This window comes from Poecile atricapillus, chromosome 1 (genome assembly GCF_030490865.1).
Source record: "Poecile atricapillus isolate bPoeAtr1 chromosome 1, bPoeAtr1.hap1, whole genome shotgun sequence".
NCBI classification, from domain to species: domain Eukaryota; kingdom Metazoa; phylum Chordata; class Aves; order Passeriformes; family Paridae; genus Poecile; species Poecile atricapillus.
Genome location: NC_081249.1, coordinates 98,896,645 through 98,923,142, shown reverse-complemented (window position 1 = coordinate 98,923,142; position 26,498 = coordinate 98,896,645).

Sequence of the window (26,498 nt, the reverse complement as noted above, 5' to 3'; positions counted from 1 at the left end):
TGCCATTATGACCCTTTTACAGATGAAAGTTCTGTAAAGAAATGGGTGAGGGTCTCATGTACAACATGAACGAGGGTAACAAAAATGATTTTGCACCCAGAAAGAAGCCTGAAAGACAGTTAGTTATTTTGACCCTGCATATAGTGTGGGGGCTGCTTGACCTCCAGAAAAACAGCCAAGGCTTCACTCAACCCTTGTCTTCTGTATGATGCAGTTGGCATTTTCTGCCTCAGCTTCCCTGCTGTGGCTGCTAAAGGCACAAAGGTGTTTTACTGCTGGTGACTGAGGGTATAGTGAGAGATTAATTTCCTGCCCCTCTTCACGACAAGCTCTCCTTAGGGTGATAACTTGGAGGTGATAGTTTTGTATGTTGTATTTAAACAGGCAGCTATGCTGCAGAAAGGTTAAAAAAAAATAAAAATAAAGTTGGTTTGTGAAGTTAAACCTACTTGGGTACTTAATGCAGTGAATCAATGAATGCACAGACAGAAGGAGGCAGGAAATGACAAGACAGCATTGGAGGTAGCTGAGTATTCCCTAACCATTTTACCAGCTGATAGCTATCAAAAAATGATGTGGTTTTTAAAAGTGATAGTACCTGACTTTTGTTACATTTATAGTGGTCTCTTAAGTGAACTGCTCCAAATCTATCTTGTATTTTTATATATAAAGTAGATTTATCTCTTTTGCTTGAGACTCACCTATTGTCTTAATTCACTTTTAGGGGAGAAAATGTTTTTTCCCTTTCCTTTTCCTTTTCTAATAAAATATGGCATTCCTTCCTTATATAAAACTGCTCTTTTACACCAATAAGTCTGCTGACCTCAATCAAAGTGGACATGCTTATTCAGAAATTCATATGGAGATAAAGTATTTTTAAATAGAAAAATATGTAGTGCTGGCTCTTGGAAAAAAAATAAAAATCTCAAATCTAATTCTGCCAGTTGGTATAAAATATCTTTGTGATACCTTGTCCTCTCTGTTGATGAAAACCTGAAATGGTATGATTGTAGGATGTGCCTCTGTTTGGATCTTAGAGCAGGACCTCTCTGTCTGTAATCTCCCCAAACTTCACCCATTTGAAATAGAAGCTGAATAACTCATTGTGATGTTTTTATGTTCCTTTTCAAAAGATGTATTGCTTGCTATTGTAAATCATTTATGGTACAAAAAAAAACCAAATCAAATTCTTGTTTATAAGAAGTACTAAGTAAGGTATCCAATATGTTAAAATTCTTTTAGAACTGCTTATGAGTGGCACCTTATTTGGTACATTTTTTTGATTAAGTGTATCACAGCTGTGGATAAATATGAAATCAGTAGTCAAATAGGATAAGTAGTCAATCAGTAGTCAGTTATGGTATTTTCCTCTGAATAACATCTCCTGAAATCTGAAATATTGAGATGTAGTTTTATGTGTTGTAAAGTTGTGTGAATAGGCTAGTAAAAAATATTTTCCTAGGATAGCTCTTTAGATGATTGAAAGATTCTTTTCATGATTTTAATGGTTTATTCTTTTTTATATATGCTTTTCTTTTATTAAATCTGGTGAACTGCAGAAACCACAGCATTTCAAGCAGCTAGCCTGAGGGGTTTAATATAAACCATAAAAAGAATAGTCAAAACTTTGTCTGCTTTTGTGATGTCATTGGAGTGCCCTATGTGTTGTGATTATAGCTATTTACATTAGTCCAAATATTTATATAATGCACAACGTGAAAGTATGAGGTGCTAAGTAGAGAATTACCATTTTCTTCACAAGAGAGGTGTTCATTTCTATGAGCAGATGATGTCTGCATGTTTTTAGGGAAACGGCTTTCAAGCTTCCAAGATTTTCAGGAAAACATGCCTATAGCACAATATACAAGGAGAAGAAACATTTGCTCTTTCCTTTTAATTCGCTCATCTCGTGCTTGTCAGCTGGTCTTAAATGTAGAGCAGAACCAAAAGAAGCAGCTATAATTGCTGTGTTAATTCCTTTCTGTGGATTAGAGTGAGCTTCCCCATCTTTAGAGTAGTCCAGACATAATTCTGGAAGAGGGGGCAAAGCAGTGGTTTTAGCTCCTTGGCTGAAAACACCTGTGGCTCTGGTGGGCCAGACAGCATGGCCAGAGAGCAGGACACCACTCAGAGGCTCTTGTGAGGTGTTAAATTCACACCTGGTTAGAAGGGAGTTTCACTAACCCCTCTGTTGCAGTGTTTTAAAATCAAGGTAATCAAAAAACAAACATCTCTAAAAAAGCCCTGCACATTATTCAGTACATTGGAACCTTATGGTTTTTAAATTTCCTTTCCTCTTTTATTTTCATGATCTCAAATTGCACTGTTCAGGCAATTATATCAGCTCTATCACACACCAGAAAACAAATTCCAGTAGTGGCAAACAAAATACATTTTAACACAATCCTTTGTAGGTCAGAAGGGAATAGAAAACACAATAGCAGTGCAAACTAGGTCCTATTGGCAGTCCTTGCTTAGGGCAGCTGGGCCTTCCATTCCCTTCAAACACGTTTTTGATTACTAGAGCTTGCCTTTTGTTTTCTGCATTCCCAGACACATGTCTGAGCCTTGAAAGGTGGCCTTAATACAGCCATTTATATACTCCTGAATTCAAATGCCCATTTGAAAATACAGCAATAAAGCAGTGAAGTACATCAATAACTGTGTCAGAAAATGAGGAATTAGATGATTGTTGATGGATGATTATATGATTTTGATGACTTGTTGTACGGAGATTGCCATGTTCCTGATGATTCTTATTTCAAAATATTTATGAACAGGCAGGAATGACAGGCTTTGCATTTATGAGCAAACAAAAATGTCAGCTGAGTACTTTTAAGTTTTATTGCAGCCTTTTTAGAAAACCAAACTCACTGTCCGAGCTCTTTTTTTCTCTTTGAGGCTCCTGGGATAGAAATCAGGTTCCACCTGTTATGTGGGCAGGTGATGTTTGTGATGGGCACTAATTGATTTGATGGGCATATTCTGAAAGACAGAAGGCACTTTCAGGAATTTAGTGTTAGTTTTCATGCAAAATAGATGAAAAGACTATGCACTGTTGTGGGATTTTTTGCCATATTGGTCGACATTGTTAACTTCAATGAATTTGACTGGGAATTCAAAACAAAACTTGAGCAGACTCAGAATAGATTAGAATAAAATCAAAGACAATACTTGCAGGATGCCCTTTGAGGAAAATCTGTAAACTTTCATACAGTTCTAACTGACAGAAATCCTGTTCTCATGCTAATATAGCCAATAATGAAGAAATGTGGGAAAAAAAAATACAGTGAATGTGTTGTACAAGCAGAATTGTGCTGAACCAGGCTGAATAATGGCATTCTCTATGGGATGCCAGCCAGCCCCTTAACGCTTACTGCTGCTGCACAAGCTCTTGCTAATCCTGCCCCAAGAACTGTTTCTCTAAATCATGTGAGGACTTTGATTTCATTGTAATAGATGGAGGCAAGGGGAGCTTGTGTCTGAGGCTGGGGACAGACAGCGTGTCCCTTTGGAGCGAGGGCGCTTTGTGATGGTGCGTCATGCTGGAATTGCAGCTGACAACAGCCTGCACAAGGAGCAGTGGCTTGCAGGAAGCACTGCCTAATTCCTGGGCTCTTCTCTCACCTGGGAAATTTGTCTACTACAAACCAGGCTAATGGTGATCTTTGGGACTCTCTTGACTTGAATGCCTTTTTAGTTGCAACACAAAAAGGTGACAGTTGTGTTAACACTGTATGAAAGGAAGAAGGAAACAACAGCTAGTCTGGCTGCCAGCATCTTGAATTTCAGGATTTTAGCAATAACATCTTACCCTGCCAGGAGCTTCCCTCAGAAAGCCAGGTTTTAAGCACTACAGATAGAAATATGCTGATTTCATAAGTACTTAGATTTCAAAAAGATCTAGCAGAAGACATGCATTCAGAATAGCTTTATTTTTCCCTTAAAATCCACACTGAACTCTGTTCTATTTTGTTAATCAATAGGTAAATATTGGGATGGTGAAAGGAACAGTTTTATTTAGCACCAAATATGAAAACCTGTTTGCATATGTATCTTGGTGTAAGAACAGGGATTTCATAAGAGTGACAAACAAAGAAAAGCCCAAATGTTCCCTGCTGAGATTTCTGCTTTTAGATTAGAGAACATTAAAACTAATGAACTACTCCTGTAAATATGAACTATTGCTGAAGACAACTGAGAAGTTTTTTAATAATGCTGAGTGCATTTGGAAGTACTTGGCTCTGTGGATGACTTGTAGGAAATGATCTCTCTGCTTAGTGGAAGACAGGGTGGTTCAGCAAACATGACTGCCTGGCATCAGAATCCTTCTCCCAGTCCTTTCTTTTGTCCACTTTGTTGCTTTTTAATGCCTGTTTCAAGGGAAGGTGATCTTTTGCAAAATTCTCATCAACCAAGCCCAGCTGAGGTGGGCAATGATGAGCAAGAAGTGATTTCAATCAGTTTTAGAATGTCAGTATAACTTTCTATTAAAAATATGAATCCATCTAAAAAATCCCTCCCAAAGATTATTTTATTATATTTATTATTTATTCCCTGGAAATAGCAATCATGGGCTTCAAAAATCTTATTTAATTGAAAACTATAGAAGTTAAGCTATTTAGTTTGTGAGAGATGTTCTGCTGGTTTGGGTAATTCCTGAGTGGCTTTTGCTAGTTTCAGTCTAGGCCATTTCTTAGACCACTGTTCATTTCTCATCAACTGTGAATCCTCAGATAACCTCTTATCTGACTTGGGCATCTTTATCTTGTAGTCAGCCATAGAATTGCATAGCTAACATTATTATTTATAAATTGCTTTTAATTAAAAGTCTCTGGAAAATCAAGACTGAAGTATCTGCCTGTTATGATTATAGGTAAGCTAATAATCGTTCATTTGCCTTGCTTCTTAAGAGAACCAAGTGTTACTGCACAGCACTTTTATAATCACAGATTGAAGCCCACAGAACTTCTTCATAAATCAGATTAAAAAATACTTTCTTATAAAGCTAAGTGACCTTATAGATCAATGTTTCCAGATAAGATCCAGCATAAGCTACTCCAAAGACAGAGAGCATCAATCTTAGGTGATTCATTTCCTCAGCTACTCCCAAAGCAATTTAGGGAATAGACAGTCTGCAATAAAAACTTTTTCCCAAAAGGCTGAATATTTATACTAAGATGTTCTTAATAAGTACAAAAATTGCATCATCTCATGTATAAGAGCTTTGTGTAATGCATTTGAAAAATCAAATAAGAAAACTTAATGAACACTGTGTTATTACTCTTTTTTTAATGAACCATTTCTCTATCAAAAAGAGGGTTTCTCTTTTGCTTCAATATGAAAATCATAAGGTAACCTTCTTGTTGTGGCATCAACTAGTTTTACTAGTCTTTCAGCTTTCTGGGAGATCCTTATTGTCAAATTTACTGCATGCACATTCACAAGCATGTTTGAGAGTGATGACTTTTACGTGCCCTGGCTGAAGGACCAGGAAGTGTGATTTGCATGAAAGAACTGGAAGAACTGGAAGCCAGGAGTGATTTTTTTTTTTTTTTAAATATCCAATACTGACTGCCTCTGTTTCCTGAGTAAAAGATAGGGAAAATAGTTATTTATATGTCAGGAAGTAATTTTAAGAATTTGAATGCAAATCAGATTTTGGAAATCTGAACTCAAAACCTAGAACTGTGAAATCCCATGTGGTTATTTCTTTTTATTTTGCAAGAAGGTAGCAGAAGAAATCAGAAAATACTATGTCACTCTTCTACTGTAAAATGCAACAAAATTAGATTTGTGGAAAAAACTATGCTATCTGGGAGAATCACTGCTTACAGGCTTGAGACTGAAGGTGGGGTTCAGGAGTAGGGAGCGCTTTGAGTGCAGCCCCTTGAAGATGGGCAGATGTGGCAGAGGGCAGCAGCAGAAAAGTTAGATTTCCTTTGGTCTGTATTTTGGGTTAAGAAGGGGGAGCAGACTAAAGTATACGTGACTTAGGAACCAGGGTAGAATGACAGGTCATGGAAAAAAGGTTGAGCAGTTTAGACATTAAAAAATTATTGTTTAACAAGGTAAATGACATTTTGTTAGGGTTTTTTTTTTTTAATTCTCTAGACCAGTATGTCAGAGCACATCCAGGCACTCACTAGTATGGAATCAAACACACAAGGTAGCAGTTGGTATTCACTAAACAGGCAGAAGTCTTTGCTTCTGAGAAAAGGCTTATTAACTACATTAGAAATCATGAACAAAAGCTGGCAAACGAGCAGATGAGCACAACTCCAAAACAGGAACTACTCAATAGCAGTGATTTGATTGAAATGCTAATATGCATTTAAAGCACCAAATAGTTTAATGTTTGTCTCTGGGTAATCTCCTTCCTTCTTACTGTGTTTCTTTAATTCCCACAGCCTAATTCAGAAGTCTCCCAAGTATAAATTAAGACATAATCAATATTTTGGTAGGTAACTGAGTTAGGGAGCAGTAGAAGCCATAGTTAGTCACTACACTGGGCAACAAAGAATTTCCATAGGTAGCCTGTGTCACTCAAAAAGCTCAGGTAATGGTTACTTTTACCTTATAAAGGACATTTTCCTACAATAGACAGAACAAACTCACAAAAGCTGGTTAGAAGTGTGTTTGTGAGAGCAGCTCAGAAAATCTGCACAAAGTATGGGGAAAATACCAAGAAATGTAGGTGTTGAGTTAATTTGCTAGGTTTCTTGGAGTTACCCTCTTCAAACAGTTAAATTGTTATCCTTCAACAGCTTAGTATTTATGTATCAAACAGTAAATATCCTACCTAGAAATAATACTTTGCAGCCTTTATATATCTGATCTTATTATCTATGATTAGACAAAAGACGTGCAACTTAGTTCTTGATCAAAATAGAGGCTGGTGTGACTCTCTTGGCCCGTTCCTCTGTCCTTAGGGCAGAAACCAGCCCTGGATTTGGTTGATTTGGATTTGCTGTGTGTTCACTCTAGGGATGCTCAGAAAAAATTAAATGAGAAATTTCTGAGGTTTGTGGCTTTTCAGCCATTAAGACAGCAGTTTGGATCACTCTTCCTTTTGAGACTACTTGTTATCACGAAGTGAAGTGACCTTCATGCCTGGGAAATTCCTACCCCCTCTTCCCCACTGGGCTGTACCAGCCCTGTAAGAGCAACAGTTCCCAGTGACTATCTCAATTTTGGTTTCCTTGAGTAGCCAGAGTGAAAATGGGTTCTGGCTTTCTGGAGTTTCATGAGTAAATTATATGCATAGCAATTAATGTTTTCTGATAAACAAAATAACCTAAATAAATACTGCTAACTGCTCGCAGCTTTTGAAGCTGACTTTCTGAGCTTTGTTTTATTTTATTTTAATTTCCTTGGGAACAAGGTAGAATTTCTTTCTATGTAGTGAGGTGTTTTTTGTTTCCCAAGGTAGTCAATTGCAATAATGTAAAAAAGATTGGGGTATTTTTCTTCTTTTTTATCATTCTATTGTTAGCTTGCTTACGACAAAAATAAAAAAAAGTCGATATTTGGTAGTGATAATTGCTATGAAACGACACCAACAGACAAATGCATTGCAAGGTTTCATGCTAGCATGCTGCCTGTCAGTATTAGATGTGTTTACTTTTCAGAGTTATTGTCACCTTTAGCTGTCCAGAAGGAAAAAAAAAATAGCTGTTAGCTGAGGTAATTTCCAAGGACATAACAATTAAGAGGAGGTGAGTGTCAGTTTGTCTAATAGGTTTCAAAATATGCTATTTTGTTAACATTAACTATTTCTCAGGCAAATTAATCATCTAAAACACAGCTTTTGGTATTGAGCATTGCTGATTTAATGGTTATTTCCTATGAAGATGATCATAAGTTGGGATGCTGGGGAACATGCAGTTTAGGGTTTCCAGTACAGAAACAGCTGTTGGCAGAGAGTGGTCGTGTACACCCTGTCAGGGAGCATTTACTGCAGCCCTGGGTGAGCTATTTTGGCATTCCAGGATATGCAGCTTAATAGCTGCCCAGTATTTAAACAAGGGGAACAGCTTGGATTTCAGGCCCTGAAAGCTCTAACATTCCTTTCTTGCACAGTCCCAGAGGGCCACGTGGTGTCTTTAATTGTGAACAAGTAAACATTAGTCTGGTGGCTAGAGCAATTCAGGAGATGAAATGAGACAGAAGTTGTCTCTGCAGGTGGGTTAACAGCTGCTGCCAAGTGCCTCTCTATCTTACTATCTCCGAGCAAGCCTCAGAGATGAGCCTGGATAATTTCCAGTGTCGTATGAAAGACTGGTAAGCAGCAGGAGTGATTTGTTCTGATCCTTGTGAAAAAGATTGACATAGTGTTTGTTTCTGAAGACTTGAAATTGAGAGAGAAAAACCCACTATTTTGGTTCTCCAGTCCTTTAAAATCTTAATATAGGTATGCAGATTCCAGCTCTTAAAAGTCTGGTTGCAAGCAGTAAGCAATTAACCCTCTAAATGCACGTCCCCATAATTTAGCTATCAATTAGCTTTGCCTCAGTGGCTCACAAACTGTTACAAATGAGATGTAGGACAATCTGTCAGAAACAAGTTGATTGGAAATGTAATTACCTGGCTTATTTGTAGATGAATGTTTTTGAGAAGCTTTAAGGAGGGGAAAGCAGAAATTCATGTGGATATATCTCCGCAAAATTAAAGCTACTTCTCCCACTTCAGTCCTATTAAAATATGAGGATTCTCCTGCTCTCTCCTTGTTTTTAACTGCAGGTTTACCAAGTTATTGCCCCTGCTGATATATCTTAAGCAAAAAGAGAAATTATGATATATTAAGTAGAAGACAAAGAGATTTCTTTGGGAAAGAGAAACTATTCAGTGTTTAGCTGAGTTATCTTCCTTCTTCAAATGTCTCATGGCAAACTGACTTTTCCAGTTCACTTTTGTGCATCTCAGTAATTGAAGGAGGGATGCATTTCCCATCATCTATACCTTGCATGAATCAGCAGGCCATTTCTGTAAGTGCATATATGTGATGGTAGAAAAGGGTTTGTTTTCTAAAAATCCATAGAAAACAGATCAAATATGTGTCCTCTATGCAACTGAACCCTGAGCTGGGATCTAGCTGGCTTTTATGAGCTAATGAGGGTCACTGTGGGTCAACACTTGAATGGGAACTTCCAGGAAAAATAAAAGTGTAGTAGGAAGTACTCTTTACTGCATCCATGAGAGGTGCTTGCCCTTTGACTGAGGGATACAATATAGCTTGAAAGATATAGCTTGAAAGATACTTATAACAGTTTATGAAGTCTTTTGAGTTGGTGTCCAAACAGATCAGTTGCTTTTAGTGTGTGGAACAGCAGCTTCCCTCTGGAAGGTCTGGCACAATGTAATGAATGACAGAGCATGTAAATATCTGGTACTTCTAATGGGCCATAACACAAGCTGGGAAAATAAAAACTCATCTAAACACTTCAACAATAAACCAGCTTGATGAAAAGATTTTTTTTTTCTTTCATAATTTATAAATGGTGAACATATATTTGTACAATTAAGAAGCAAATAGTGGAATATATTCTAAGAAGCTGGAAAGGCCACAGCAGCAAATGGATTGAGAACAACAGAGTAACTTCATGAAGAAATTCACATGTGGCAATAACATATGAGATTTGAAGGCAATGTCAGACCATGAAAACAGCTAGTTTGGCAAATCTAGAGAATACACCAGAAGAAGGATTATTCTGTCCATGCCTTACTTCCCAGGCTGGCTTTCCTCAGTGCCAGCTCTGAGACAAAATGAATTCAGGGGATATTTTCCTAACCCCACCCATGCAGCCATTCCTACAACAATATGCACAGACAACAGAAGGGCTGTTTATAAAGCAGAATGAACTTTGTTTTGTTAGTCCATAGTTTTGAATAAAACAAAGAATTATGAAGAGCTGGGAATTTGTGAACTGGCACTGGAACAAGGGAAGTGAAGAAAGCAGAAGAGCAAAACACAGCATGTCAGGGAAGATTTAAAGTTCTGTCAGTAGAACTTTATCTTCATCACAAATCAATTTATACCAGATAAAACTACATGTAATTAACTTCAGTTAACTTATATTGTAGAATAGATGGATTTCTTTTAAGCTTTAGTGGATGTCTTTTTTTCAAATCCTATTGCTGAAATGTTCAGTAATCTCAAACCATAACTATGGTTTCCTCTTAATGCAGCAGATTTCCAGGTGACAAGGACCTGAACCAAGACCCAGGTCTCACGTTGTAAATGCCATTCTGTCAAATGTGAGTGCCACTCTGCATCTGAGGAAGCAAGGCAATTGAGAAGTGTTCTGTTTTGTTCTTGGTAATCATCCCTAGACTTCTTCAGTTTCCTGGCACCTTGAAAGAATTGCAGTGTGGAGTATGACTTTCATCATGTTGTGGTGTTACCAGGCCAGCATAAATGTTGCATATAAACTGTCAAAAAAACCCCCAAAAAACATTGAATGGAAGACCTGTACCTTTGTTTGGAAACAATGATTTAATCTTCATTTCTCATTCTTTGCATTCTAGACTTACACTTTCTCTTGACAGAGAGATTTTCAAAGTTTTAACTCAAAAATCTCTTCAGTCTTTTTGTATTCAAAATAATGCATGCTGAAGTGAAAAACTGAACATGGTGAACACAGACACTCTGAAATTAAAACACTGAGATTTAGATTAGTCCAAGAAATTAGGCATGCATGCAGTTTTGTGAAGAGTGCAAGTTCTGAATTATGTGCTATTATCAAAAGTTCTGGAATAACTCAATCGTATCTTTAAGCAGTTTTTCAAAAGACTGTTCTAATTTCACTTGAAGGTACAGATTCCTATTTAAAATGAAATTTTTAGACTTCTCATCACTACCTTCGACATGCAAATGAATTAATGAAACAGCTTCTGGTTTTCATACAAATTAATTTTAAGTCACCCATGGAATCCTCATGCTAGCCCTGAATTTTGTCCATGGCAATCTCTTCCTTCCCCTCTCTTGCAACTCCCTATGAGTATTAATATGAATAATTGCACTAAGTTGGTCAATACAAATAACCCATGCATTAGTAAAGGACTTTTGGTCTATGAAGCAGACTTACATTTCCCTTGGCAGTGTTAGGGAGCACACAGAGAGCAGCAGAAGCACTGATTATGTATTTACAGAGCTCTAAGTACAGAGGGAAGTTTTACAGTAAGTCAGCAGGAGCACTCCCCGAGAGCCCATCTGAGCTACTGGGGCTGAAGGATGAGAGAGTTTAGCTCCAGGGGAGCAGGGCTGGAAGTGATCTGTAGTCTTTAGACTGAGCTAGCTTCCTAGTGCTGATGTGTAGTGGTGAGCATGGCATAATTGCCCACTCTCCTCAAATAAATGCAGTGGTTAATGATATGGGCATATACCTTCTGTACACCTTCATTTTAGTCACATGCTATGAGCCAGTGCTACCTGCAAAGAACAACCTTCTGGGGACTTAATAAATAAAAGTGGGATTTTGTTTGCCAAAGTACTGTTTAATGATGAATTCTTCTTCCTTCTTCAGAAGATAAACCTCAACCTTTAATTAAGATGATGCACTGTTGCCCTTTGGGGCTTCCAAACAGGGCTTCTGAGGGAGGCTGTGGGAAGAGAAGGATAGAGATATTGCTGAAGGTAGTCTTGTCCCTGATAAATTGCAGCTGTGTTAATTTCCAAAGAGTGGGAACAGCCATGTCCTCACAGCTGTGTCCAGTAAGGATGGAGTTATAAAAGAGTGGGTTGGGTGGTTGAGCTGGAGTCTGCTGGCCATGCTGTCAGGGGGACTGAATGTGCTGGGTGTTGTAGCAGGACTGAGATGAGTGCTGAGAGTTAACCTGCCACCCCAGTACTGCTTTAGGGTTTATTGTATTGTGGATTTTTGGGGATGCCATCTCAAAACAGTGCTTCTACTGGTGGACTTTAAAGATAGTGTGATGATGGACAATAAGAAGTGCACTGTGGAGTCAGAAGAGTTTTAAGACACCACCTATGGATGCCTAAAAAGACTGGGGTGAAGTTTCTTAAAGGTCTACTTTGTGTCAGTTCTGCTCCAACAAGGACAGGAGGTTAAGAAAAAGCTTTCTAAGACAGGTGTTCTGTTAAGTGAGAAACAAAAACTGACCCAAAGAGCCTCTCTTATGCTGGCCAGTTTCACTTAACATAGCTTTCTCAAAAACATTTAAATAATGATGGAAATAAAGGACACAGTGCTTTGGTAAGGGGAAAAAGTAGATAAGGTGTTTATTTATAGCCGCTTTGCAGAGTTTTTAATCTATTTTGTCAACCTATACATGCACAAATGTTCACCTGTACTTGTAGATTAAATGTGCTGACACAGCCCTCTAGCTTTGCCAGCCCAAATTTTCATAGACCAGTATGTTTTGCCTTGTTTTTCATTCTCTTTCCACAGCTCCTCCTGTTGCTAACAAAAAGCTCCTCCTGTTGTAAACAAAAAAGTCTTTTGGGGAAATTCACACAGTACAGTGGAGAAAGCACTAGGTAAGGCACAAGGAGAATTCTCTTCCTTTTTAACATTACCCACCTAGTTGTTAAGTATTTGACACCTCATAGATGCCAGATATTATTTGCATAATAATTGTGTGTCTTTTGAGGAACTATAAGTACTTTTCATAAGCATGACATAATTTTAAATCCTGTGTTTGGGACAAAATGTACCTATATGTATATAAATATAAATTGAGTTCAGTGAATACGACTTTCTGGCACAGATGTATGTTTGCTTAGAGATGTGTGTACACTGTAGCAGAGGCTATACAAAAGTTAATTTGGTGCCATTCTGTAGGACAATTGTGCACATGGTTAATTTGTTAAAGCCTGTGTGGGGCTTTTTTAACTCTTATTTTTGATGAAGAGTCAGGACCTCTCAGTGGTACATACAGTGCTGTTCTCTGTACATATGAGTACTGAAGCCCTGAAGAAACGAGGATTTAAACAAAAACGTTGCCACAGCAGAGCTAGCAGGGGAAGCTATGAAGTGGTACATTTAAGATGCTAGTTTTCTCTGTTAGCAGTCAGATGATGGGGTCCTGCAATGGTATATGTGGAGGGGAATTAACAGCTACTGTCTCCTCTTGGTGGATGATCGTATTAGAGCTGATTCCTCAGGCACTGCTAATTAGTGTATAGAGAAGAATGAGGTGCAGAGGATGGTGATGCTTGTCATTCTTGATGCACAGCAATGTTTAAATCACAATTTGATGGTGGAATTCCCAAATTTATTTTCTGTGTGTCTGTGTTTGTGCAAAGCTATCAAAACCTCTGTCTGAACCAGATGTCTCTTACTGTTTCTTACCATACATAAACCCCAAAATTAATTTGTTTACTACTGCAGAAACAGCAAGAGGTATGCAGAAATGTCTTGGAGAAAAACTTTTCATTCCAATTCTTGTGCATACAAAAAAAACCCCAACAAACCTAAATAAATTATATGCTAGAAAGGCTTCTTATATCCTCTGCTGAATTTACATGTCCATGGGTATCATAAAGAATTGCAACTTCAATATGCATCCTCGATTGTGTATATTACAGTTCATTAACCAGCCCTCAGGCTGACTAATTGTGCCAGATGGTATAATTTCTGTGTGTACTTGACTTGCCACGAGTGTTACTATCTTGATTCTAATATTTGTCTGTAGTAAGTGTGTGTGAGGGGGAAGGGTTTCTAATTCACAAGCACCTTCCCTGAAAAGACCAATTGCAGATGGAAACAATTTAATGAGTTGTGATTCCAGATATATCAACATGAATGTGAACAGTCAGCATTCATCAGGGAATATACTGAATAAAATTACAACCTTCAAAAAGCTTCTAATCAGCCTTTGAGCATCCTGCTTCGGAGTTGTGGGGAGGCTCATGACCATGCTGAAGGCAGGCAGGAGCAAAAGAAATCATGTTTCAAAGTTTAATGATAAACCTCTAAAATACATAATTGTATTTTATTTGATGTTGATACATAGATATACTCCATCCAATTTTTGCATTCTCCTCCAAGGATCATTGTTCCTTAGCATTTGGAAAATTTGTCCCTTCTTGCTCACCTTCTCTCCCCAGATTTATGTGGCTAAGTTTTGTCAGGATGAACATGAGATTGCTTTCCTTAGGGACTCAATACAACATTGTGTGCTCCCTCCTGACTCTTGGATGAGAAGTGTTTTATTTATGTAGGTAATTTTTCATAACAGATAAACAAGTCAAATCAATCCCAGTGAAATTTCTAAAGGCAGTGAGTGGAACCACTTCATTCAGCCTGAATTTCACTAAAGAAGTGAATGCAAAACCTGGTAGGGCACTTTTGTTGGAATTACTCCTCCAGTGATCTTCACACAGTTCAGAGGCTGTGATTTCAGATGGAAAGAATGATTACTCAAAGGGTTCCTTCTGTAAATATGTTTTGTTGAGGAAAAAAGTAATCTGAGCTAGGGAAAAAACCTTCAATGTAGAGTAGGTAATAACAGCAGGATGCTCCTCTGTTTCTTCAATCCTCCTTCATGTCTCTTTTGCTTATAGAACTTTATTTCCTGTTTATGAAATGGCTGCATTTTTATTGTGTAGAATATACTTAACTGTGTGAAATTCAAAGAAATCCAATGTTTTATGCTCTTAGCTTCCTCCATAGGCTGTTTCTTTAACAACATGTTGCAGAGTTAAAATATTAGTATGCAAGACTTTGAAGCTGAAGAGGCAGAGAATTTTGGAAGCAAACTTTTATACACCTCTGAAGACACTGGAGACACTTAAAATATGTATTGAATAATCATGTCGATAGGCACAAGATCCTGAGCTGTAGTGGGATTGATTTTTACCAAGCACAAATAATCTCTGATTGTGATGCTAACATAAACAAATAAACTGCTGTACTACCACATTGTTTCACAAAGAAATGGGAGTTGCAAGAAAAAAAGTCTAAAATAAAAGCTAAACTCTTGTTTTGCTTTCTGATGCCTGACATAACTACTTATACCATCAATAACTGACAGATACATAGATTTACAAAAGGCATATTAAAACGCAAATCTTCCTGCAAGCTTCTTTAATTGTGTCATAGCACAGCACTTATCGTTTAATTTTAGCGGTAATTAAACCCCTTCTCTAGTGCATCTGAACAGAAATGGCACATTCTTAACAGCATCTTGAAACATGCTGTACTTTTTTTTTTTTTCTTTTTTCTTTTTGGGTAGCAGGCAAGGCTGGATGATTTAATTTATTTAAAAAATGTGGTTTGGACTGGTGTGCTTGGGAGGCTTGTGTGCCTGTTGCTAGGTTTGCCTTTCAGTGCTATGGCAACCGCCGGGAAGCGCGGCGCAGCAGGAGCTGGCGGCCACGCCGAGCATCCCGGAGGAATCCGTGTCCTTGGGGTTAGCAGACAGACCCACACCCAGGGGTTGGAGGGGACAGGAATGTTTTTAAGATCCTGCGGCTTCAAACCCACCTGCCAGTCTTGTTCTCGCTTTTCCCGGGGGCTGAAACTGGCAGCAGAACCTAAGCAGCAGCTCCTCAGTGGAACAAAACACATGGGCAGGGAGAAAGAGAGGGGCAGGATTTTTTTAAGCTCATCAGAAGTACACATAATCTTACCTGTCAGCACCTTGAATTGTCCAGAACTATGTGCAAATGCAGCTCATGCTATTTGTATAAGATGCCTTGATAACTTCCAGTATTTATTCCAAATATTCATTACTGGCCTTCTGGCTGATTGAGGTGTTTACTTTTCTGAGTGCAGTCATTTTCTATGAAAAGATGTGTTCTTGAAATTGTTGCTTGAAAAATAGGTCTCTGAGCTGTGCCTGTGCCCCTGAGTGAACAAGGGACAGTGAGCTTGAGCACAGAGCTCCGGGATTCACTCACTGCCCAGGGAGGCCACAACCCTGCCTCTTTCCAGGCTTCAGTGTTTGCCTCGGACATACTTTGATTTGGGTACCTTGCTCCCTTTGCTTTGAGCTCAAGATTGCATGACCTCATCCTGTTGGTAAATGTTTACATACATGCCATTCCCAAAGGAAGTGTGGTTTTTACCCCTGCTGCAAAAGCACGTCTGCTCTGGTCCCCATACTTACCTTTGCCTGGCAGCTGAACTCCTGCAGGTCTTTCCTCTGCCCCTCTCTGATGGTACCTGACAAGGTGCAGTCACCCCAAAGTCTAGCCTGGCTGGAATGGGACACACAGCCAGTGAGCACTCCAGAGAAAGGATTACAAGATGTGGGACAAGGGGTGTTAAACATCCCTTACAGCCCCTCTGTCTGAGAAGGTTGTTAATTTAGAGGCAGTAATTCTTGGCTGAGTATGGATGATTGCATTGCTATATTAAGAGTAACCCTAATGTTGCTCCTCATTTTTTACTTTTGTGTGTGGTTTTGGTAGGTAAGGATCAGAAAGGGATTTGTTGCTATTTTGGGTTTGTTTGTTGTCAAAATATGTATGACTGGGTTTTTCAAGGTCCAAGATAATGCAAGCACTGACTTCTGTGACGTTTTTTTCGCTTGGAAATAGACATGGATTTTTTTTTACTTATTTAAGGTACGTGTCTGTTGTGGTTTGATATTGGCCAAACACCAGGCACCTGTGCAAGTTGTTCACTCACCCTTTCTTGCTCTCAGCTGGGCAGAGGAGAGGATAAAAAAATAAACGATGGACTCATGAGTTGAGATGAGGACCAGGTAAAAACACTCTGAGGGCAAAACAGGTTCAGCTTGAAAGGTATAAAGTAAATTTATTATTAACAGAGCCAGAGGAGTAAAATAAGCCTTTAAAACACCTGTTTTCTCCCCCCCAGCCCCTTCCTCTTTCCTGCTGACAGTGTAGGGAGATAGGGTGTGGGGATTTTGCTCATCATCAGTTTGTCACCCAAGATCTTTTTCTGTTCACTCAGCAAGAGGAAGCTTTCCTCTGCTATGCCATGGGGTCCCTCCCACAGGAGACAGTTCTCTGAGAACTTCTTCAGAGTGGCTCTAATTTCACAAGCAACAGCAGTCCTGCCAAAACTACTGCAACATGAGTCCCTCCCATGGGCAGACTTCCCAAAACTGATACGGCATGGGTCAGTCGTCCACGGGGTGCAGTCCTCTAAGGACAGGCTGCTCTAGTTTGGCAGCAAGGGCTCTCTCTTTATCTCTGGAAGCAAGAGCCCTCTCTCTCCATTTGGTCTCCCCCTGGATCACAGCTTTCCTTGGCATCCACCTGCTCCGGCACGAGCACTTTCCCCATGGACAGCGAGCGGATCTCTGCTTCCCCTGTGGACCTCATGGACCACAGAGGGACAGTTTGTTTCACCATGATCCTCACCACAGCCTGCTGAGGAATTTTGGCTCTGACACTTGGAGCACCTCCTCTCCCTCTTTATTTCCCACTGACCTTACTGCTGCCATCTTGTTTACTCTTATATGTCCTCACTTCCTCCTCTCCTCTGACTAGAAGAAAAACTGCTGCTCACAGGTACCATTGTCAACAAGTTCCCCCAATTCAAAGATTCCTACAGGATCCCTCAGCACTGAGAGTTAATCTCCTCCTCTAACTCTCCGTGCTGGAGAGTCACTCACCACGTTTTCACTGCCGGCCATGCAGCCCCGTCTCCACCGCATGGGCAGTGGCAGCCACCACAGCATTGATGCTGTTTAACGCCTCTCCTCATGCAGGGCGCTGGGAAGGAGAAGCTGCTGCTGCTGCCCCTGCCCTTCTGCCTGCAGCACAGCTGGCCAGGGACAGCCAGGCAGGCAAGGCTTGCTAGGAGCCATGCTGGTGGCATGGTGGCACCCACCACAGCACATCTCCATTCCTGGAAAAAACTGCGTGTGCATTGTTTTGATTTTCCTCTTAGATATATCATCACAGAGGTGTTACCAGCCCCTCCAATTGGGCCAGAAGGATGTCCATCTTCAGAGTCATCAGAGACTGGCTCTGTCAGACATAGTGGAAGCTTCTAGCAGCTTCTCACAGAAACCACTTCTGTGGTCCTCTAACACTACCAAAAAAAAAGGCCATGCCAAATCAACAGTGTCCCTGTGTGGAAGAGGTTTCAAGTGGCTGCTGCAGCAATCTGATTTGAAGCTTTCTAGTTACTCAGTATTACTTTTGTTCATAAGCTAAAAAAAAATCAAAATTCATTTTACTACCTATGTGTAAGCTACTAGGTTTATATTTTCTAATACTTTTCTAGGTATTAGTTCATAATTGAACATCAGCTCCTGAAAAACTTGCCAAATATGAGTGGCTTGGGGGGTTTTTTTGGGGTTTTTTATGTCCTAAAGCTGTGGTGTGTGTACCCCCATTCAACAGGCTTGGATTTTATTAACTGGGCTTATCTGTGTGTAGTCCTGACACTTGCAAACCCTCCATATGTCCAGCAGCTAACTTCCAAGGCATGAGAACAAGTGTTCCATCAGTTTTAAAAATTAATGTATAGCATTACTTTTAGAATTGCATATTCATCTTGGCTTAAATTTTGGGCTAATCAGCTGCCCATGTCACAGCCTTGATTTTGATTTTCTTCTCATTTGTCTATCTTGCTTTTCAAGATTATCTGGCCATTGTGAGTCATGACAGAGGCAGCAGGTATAACCTAGAAGGAAACTTTTCCTCACTTTGAGGCCCCTGGTTGGTGCAAGGAGCAACACTGGCTACTCAGTACTTTTGCCCTTGTTCATTGGACACTTACTGACTCGCAGCAAATTAGCACAGTTGAATTAATTCTGAGTTACTGATGAGGGAAGAGTGTCCTTACACAGTTCCATTTCAGCCACTTGTAGGGGGTTTTAATCTGTTTTCAATATATGGTCAAAAGCCCAGGAAGGTGATGCAGCCCTTGCTGTGTGCCAGGAGGAAGGTAATAGCAGCAGTGCCAGCAGTGGTAGCAGCTTGTTCTGCACTGAGAGGAGCATCAGGGCTGCAATGAACCTGTGACTGCCTGATGGAGCTCCTGGGTGACTGAGGCCTTCAGGCTGTGTGTGGGGAAGGACCAGGTGGCAGAAAGGGCAGAGAGCTGCTGGAGGGAACCAAGACAGCAGGCAACAGCAGCTTGGTCAACCAGACCATCCATCACCAGCCATAATGCCCTGCAGGGGTCTTGAGGACTGGTAACAGGCGGCCACGTCCTCTGTGTCCCCCTGTGGTATTAGTGCATGCTGGGACTGAGGAAGAGACCCAGAAAGAGTTCCCAGGGGAGCATGCAGCTCTCTAGACTTCCAGATGCATGATGTGCCTGGGGTATTTGTCTGAGATCAACAATGACAATGTCTGTGGGAGATGTACACAGGTAGAAGAGCTGCTCTGCTTGTTGACTGAGATTTGAGATGCAGTAGACAGGTTGAGGAGCATCTGTGAGTCTGAGAAGGGGGCTGACTGAGGGACCCCTACTGTCTTCTCTGGAACAAAAATGTTAACTAGGTACAACACCTGGAAAGGGGTATCTTGTACTCTGTCTCCAGGCAGAAGGCACTGACTTGAGGGACAGAGGTAAAAGGAAATCAGTCTCTACTGGGGCCAGGGAGAGAACCTTTTCCTTGTCTCCGTGCCTCTCCATGTTACTCAGCAGCTATCAGGCTCTGCAGTTGGATGGACTGGGGTATAATCAGGTTGAAGAACACATTCTTGAGGCATCATCACAGTCAAGTTGTCTTATTTCACTTGTTGAGAAATATATTCAGTGCAAGGAGATCCATTTGCAAGCTGCGGTGAGAGCCACAGCGTGGCACCAGCCAGGTGAGGGGACACTCAGAGACACAGCAGGAGCTGACAATCCCACACACTTAGACTGCAAGGGTATGAAAAACAGGGCTGGAATTGTTTTATGTCCCTCCTCAGAGCCACCCAAAATGTTTGAGTTGTTATGTTGTTATTTAGTTATTGGACCAAGATTAAATTATTTGAAGGATCTTTGAGATTCCACTATGGGAAACCTACAGTCAAACTGGTGAGGAAGCCTGGTCTGACTGTGAGTGTGGGGTGTGGAGCTGTGAAGGGGTTTTAGTTCCATCTCAGGTGGTGCAAGTGGCTCCTGGATTACCGGGCAGACAAGTTTTCTTGACACCCACATCAAGATTGCCTCCATGAAGAAACAAGTGTAAATTTATGACAGGAGCATCAGGTCTGATCTATTGACCAAACCTCCCTTTAAGAGAAGCTTGCAGCTTCTCTGGCACTTGTGTTAAAGATATTAACAGGAGACTTCCTAGCCTGATACATGCTTTTACATGCATGTACCAATGAAGTTGTAGTTAGAAGTCCAAAGGTTATCAAAAGAGAGCTCAAGGCCTTGGTTAGATTGGAAAAGGGACTGGAAATGCAGGTAGGATTTTCCTCTGTCCTCCCAGTTGTAGGGAAAGACAATGAAAGAAACAGGTGGCCTATCAATGCCTGCATCCTGAATGAGGGTGTGTTAGTGTGGGCTTTCATGCTGCACCATAATGCAAATGAGTACACTGGAGCAAACATACATGTTTGTATGTGAAGGCAGGCAGTATGTGGGACAAACAAAAAGAGATGATAGCTTTGTCTCTGTCCCAGAGCTAAGACATCACTGTCATGAGTGACACTCTGGAAGAGTCCAGTGATGAAAAGCTGTGGTGTTCATAGGCTCCTCAGGGAGAGGTAGGTGGGGCAGGCAAGGAGGATGAGGGGTGCTCTACTTAAAAGATGACTATACAGCACTCACAACTAAAGGTGATGTGGCTGAGAACTTCTGGCTAAGGACCAGTAAAAAGACTAATGAAACAAATATTGTCAGAGTTTGCCAAAGGTCCCTCTGCCAGCAAGGTAACAACAATGTATTATTCTTGAAGGAATTAAGGGAAATCACTACATCAGTGACTCCTGTCCTTATGGGCAATTTTCACTTCACAGATATTAGCTGGGACTATCATACAGTAGGCATTGAAAGGGTTAAGGAAAATCCTGAAACGCTTTGAATATTACTTTTTGATACAGGTACCAAGGGAGCTGATTAGCAAAAATGCCCTGCTGGAAGTGTTGTTGGTCTGTGGATGAAATAATGTTTGGTGTCTGTCTTGGCTCCAGTTATCACAAAGTGGTAAAGTTTAAAATCTGTGGTGATATGAAAAAGCTCGGTTAGCAGAGTAAACATCCATGGCTTTTGGGACAGCAAACTGTAGGCTCCTCAAGGATTCAGTTAGTAAGGGCTCATCAGAATCTGCTTTTGAAGGAATTTGGGTCAAAAAATGCTGGTCAATATTTAAGACCACAGGAGCAGGTAATTCCAGTGCATCAAAGTTTATGGACTTTGGAAGTCAGGTCAAGATTCACAGGAGGATCACAGAGATACTGCCACTGCAGGCAGAAAATTCATATGGCTTAAAACTCCATTGCATTTGAAAATGGGCAGTAAGATGTGGGATCACAAAAAGGCTTTAATTATGTTATCAGCAAAAAGAGGACTCAATAAAACATTGGTCTACTATTTGAAGAGGTTGGTTAGCTCACAAATAAGAATGGAGATAAAGCAGAGTGTACTAAAATAGTCGATGTTAGATGTGTCGATGTGCAACAAGCATCAATGCCAGGTTCTGCATCTGGGGCGGGATCATCCTGGATGTGTGTACAGACTGGGGGACAATGGGCTGGAATGTTGCCCTGCAGGAAGAAATCCGGGGGTTTGGTTGATGGTAAGATCAGTATGAGTCAACAGTGTGCCGCGGTGGATAAAAGGGCCAACCCTACCCCGGGGCAGGAGCAGAGGGGGAAGTGACCATATCTCCCCTCTGATGCCTGGGGATGAAATGGCAGCACTGCGCTGGGGGAAGTTCACATGGGATACTCTGACCACTGAGAGGCTGCTAAGCACTGGAACAATCTCCCTAGGGAAGTGATCAAGGCTGTAAACCTGTTGATGTTCAGAAGTGTTTGGACAATGCTCTTAAACACAAGGCTTAACTTTTAAATTACTCTACGGGTAGCCAGGAGTGTGACTCAGTGATCCCTGGGGATCCCTTCCAAGTTAGGATATTCTGTATACTTGTTTTCCTCTTCCAGCTGAAAGAAGATGATACACATGATGATATTTATATAGTAGTGTAAATTACATTTGTTTGTTTTTTCCACATGCCTATATTTATGAAGCAAGGAAGCTGTATTTCACATTCTTGTTTGCAATATCATGGAAATAAGAAAGATCTGGAGAGAAAATATCCTGTTTCTAAGTTTTCTCACAATAGTTTTTAATGCTTTCATTCTTTTCTTACCCTCTGCCACTGCTTAAAAGAATAAAATCTGTTAACAGGCATATGTGATCAACAGCTCCTCCTACTTCAAATCTGTCTTTAAGCTTTGCTTTTTGGGAGTCCATCCTACATTAACCTTCTGCTAGAGTTTATATCAAACCAAAAATGCGGTAACTATGGTGCTTTTCAAATGTGTGTGTTTGTGAAATTGTGAACTTCTGCATTTGCTAGTCTGTTGATAGGGTATGGCTGAAATCTACTGGCAAAAGTACAAACGTAGGCTCTCTGAAAATTGAATGAACAGTTACTTGGAGAGGCACAAAAATTGAACTTTCATCCATTTAGGAAATAACGCATTCTGATTTAACTGATATTTTAGAATAAAGCGACATCTTCAGATTCTGAGGATTCAATTGTTTCATGATATAAGACAAATAAAAAATGGTGCTGAATGAACTAGTGGCTTAACTGAAGAAACAGTGTGGTATAATTCCATTCTTTGATTGTTAAAATTTATCCCTCTTTTGGATAGGGTTTTATGGAAGGTTTTGTTTGCTTCATTACTGGAAGGTTTAACATTGCTTTTTCTAATGCTGTTTTTTAGAATTCTCTTCAGATGTGTGTGCTCGAGGCTTTTGATGACTACTGACTGATTCATTCATTCTGGTCCATTTTCAAGGCTGTGCCTCTCTATCACAAATGTCAAATATATTTGTATCCTGAGGGATCTCCATCACTCTGAAAATTTATTTTATTTTATTTTATTTTATTTTATTTTATTTTATTTTATTTTATTTTATTTTATTTTATTTTATTTTATTTTATTTTATTTTATTTATTTTATTTTATTTTATTTTATTTTTCAGAATATCTGAAAGGGAAAAGGATGTTGAAAGCTAACAAAAATAAAAGATTTAAAAAGAAGCAACATACCCACAGGCTATCTCTGACTGATAAGAATTCAAGAGGCTGAGCTTTTTTCCTAGTGAGTGACCAAATGAAGCTTTTCTGTTTGACATTCTCTTCTGCTTCTTCACCTGTGCCACACAAAGACTTTTACTCCATCCGCTAAATAAAATCTATTTCTAGGTCAGGCACACCTCACACTGGAAAGGGAGAGATGTGGCAGAGATAAAGGAAGGTTCAAAGCTCTTCTGCTTTTACTCCCAGATATTATATGGTTAATCTGTTTACTAGGACAGGTCTGAAAACTAATGATAATTATTTACTTTCTAAAGTAAATGCTACTCCTCACCTTGAAGCCATTTCAGAAGTGATTGAATATTCATGAGTTTTTCTTCAGAGTGGGATAAAGGCTTCTCCACCTGGTTGTGCTCTTACCGATATTCAGGAGAACAAGGAATGTATCTTGCAGAGTGACGAACACCCAAATTTATTTTCTGCAGAAGGAAATAGCACGCTGTGTGAGCTGATAAAAAAGGAAACCTTGAACAGTTTGAAGGCCACCCAATGTACATAATTCTGGAGTTCAGCTCTGACAGATGCATGAGACTCACTGTAACTCACTGGCTTCTAAACCCTTTTAAAAAATGATGTAACCAAATATGACTACAATGTAAAAATTATTGGTTTGTTGTTTTGTTCTTTTTGGTTTTTTTTAACTAACATAGGAAAGAGAAAGGAGAATTCTACATAAAATCACAGTGTGGTTAGGGTTGGAAGGGACCTTGCATATCATTTAGCTCCAACCCACGTGTCAGGAGCACAATTCACTAGACCAGGTTGTTCAGAGCTCCGTCTCACCCAGCCTTAAACACTCCAGGGATGGGGTATCCACAGCTTGTCTGCACCACCCATTCCAGTGTGCATTCATACAAATGAATTAATATTCCCTTACTCCAGATAGATGTTCAGATAAAAGGCAAACTGAAAAGAAGGCTGTGAACCTCTGCCCTTCTTTCCTTTTCTCTTTCCTTGTCTTTTCTTCCTTTCTATCTTCATGCTGCATGTTCTGTCTTCAGCTCCACCACAGCCTGGTGCTGCCAGGTGCCATCCAGTATCATTTAACTTTTCCTCTTTGTAAAAGATCAGGGTAGGAAATGCTCTAATGTTTTTTGTAATCACGGATTTTAGTCAAGTTTAAAACAGACATAAAAGCAATGCTCACAACAAAGAAGATTGGGTTGGTTTTTTTTTTTTGGGAAATCACACTGCTAATACCTATTAAAAGTTATGTGCATTTCTGGCTTAGCAAAGCATGGAGTCCTGATTCTTGTGCCAAAGACTGAGAGTGCAACTCTTTGGAGAAATTAAAAGGTTATCTTGAGTTTTTGATGTATGGGCTTAGGGAGGTTGAGTAATTTTTGGTTTTGTTTTGGAGTCTCTTTGACACATAACTGATACTCTAGGATCCAAGTTTGTCTTATTGTCTTTCAGGCTTAGGAACAACAGTAAATCAGTTCTGATAATTCACCAAAAGGTGAAGCATTACTTTAGAGGATTCTTTTTTTTCCTAATCTGAATCAAGCAAGGCTTTTTCTTACAGATATTTTATATAGATGTAGTTATACTTCAGTTAGTAGAGAGACATTGATTATCGGATTCTTAATTGTTTGAATGTCATTCAATCAGCTGTATAAAAGACAACCGTTGAAGATGGAATTTGCTTGAAAAACAGGGAGGTGGATTTCATTTTGAAAAGGGAATTATATATTTTTTGAAGCTTCTAAAGAGTAAAAATATAAGAATTATACCTTGTTAGGATAAGATGGTTTAAATGCATAGGACTTGTGGTGTATGTTTTCAAAAGTGAGGACTAGGCGCAGTTTGGGACTATTTAAAATAAATGTTTTAAAACCATATCAGGGACTTTCTCCATCGGGTGCTGGCATGAATAACAGTCCTATTTCCAAAGTACTCTTCCCAACAGTGCTGAATACTAGAGGCAGTTACAGAGGAATACTAACAGAAGTTGGATGTAATGTGCTGTCCTGGCTTCTGCATTTCAAGGCAGGCACAGAAGATTTAATTGCTGCTCTTGTAACTAGTCAAAATGACAAAGGGAATGCAGTAGCTGAGACAGAAAAATCTGTGACTCTGTAGTTTGAAGCAGAGATGTCTGTGGTGGGCTGTGACTGAGGTTTATAAAATTGGTAAAGGCAAGAGAACTGTTATTCAGCAAACCTTACCACAGAAGAGCTAGGAAATGAATTTAAATAGATTTGAAACAGATAAGTATGCTTCAATACTGTGCATAGTGGACTTCTGGATGTTGTGGAGGTGGACACGTGAACTGATGCAAAAAAAGATGGACAAACTGTGAGGGATGACTGGTCCATAAACAGATAGAGGATAGGCAGGGATAAATTTTAGCATTCATAATCCAGTTCTTGTAGGTGCTAGGGGAGCACCAGAGTGATGGACTCTAGGCAGTGTTGAGTATCATGTGTCCTCCTCCCACTGGGCAAGGTTCTCCATGGCTCTGGCCCAGTAAGGTGGGGTTTATGTCCTTAACACAAAACAGTGTTAAGTGGAAAACAAACAAAACAGTGGAAAATTTCATGTAGTGATCACTGGGCTTTTCACTCAGGGGAAGGAAGGGGTAAAATCCAAGATGCATTTTGAACCTAATGTGTAGTTTCAACTTGGGCCCCAGCTTGCTTACCTTAGCTGTCATTACTCTTTTGAGCTGAAGCCGAGCTGCTGGCTTGTGGTTTGAAATCCCAGGCCTAAAAGTGACATCCATTTTCACGTGCAGGACTGACAGAATGGTGAATTGCAGCTGTGGGCAGGGGCTACTGTCAGCCCTGTACCTGCTGCTGTCCTGATGCAATCAAAGTCAGGTTGCATGACTGGTTTGTCTCCTGCCCTTTTACTGGGCAGCAAAGGAAACCTTTGCCTTCTTTCAGCTGAGAGTGGTGCTGCTTGCTGCTCTCCTTCAGCCAAGGAGAGAATGAGGAGAAGTCCAGGACTTGGCTGGAAGGCAAGACTGCCTTTGCTGCCTCCCAGCTGAGATTTATTTTTTTTTCTCGACTGTGTGAGGACATAGTTCAGAATTGCTCTCTTTCTGCTTTTAGTCAAATCACAGGGAATAAAGTATGATGGCAGAGGAGCTCTTGGGCAAACACCTACCTCACCTGATGATGATGATAAACACCAGTGACTGGAAATCTCTGTTGAGACCAATATCTCCTCGTGTGAGTGCCTTACTGATGTGCTAAACTTGATTGTAGTTATTGGTTTGAGTGGAAAAGTTATTGCTCCCAAGAATAGTTATCTCTCAATAGAGCTGACCTTGGCATCGGCCGTAATTTGGAGACGACATGGGCAAAATAATTTGACAACGTGATCAA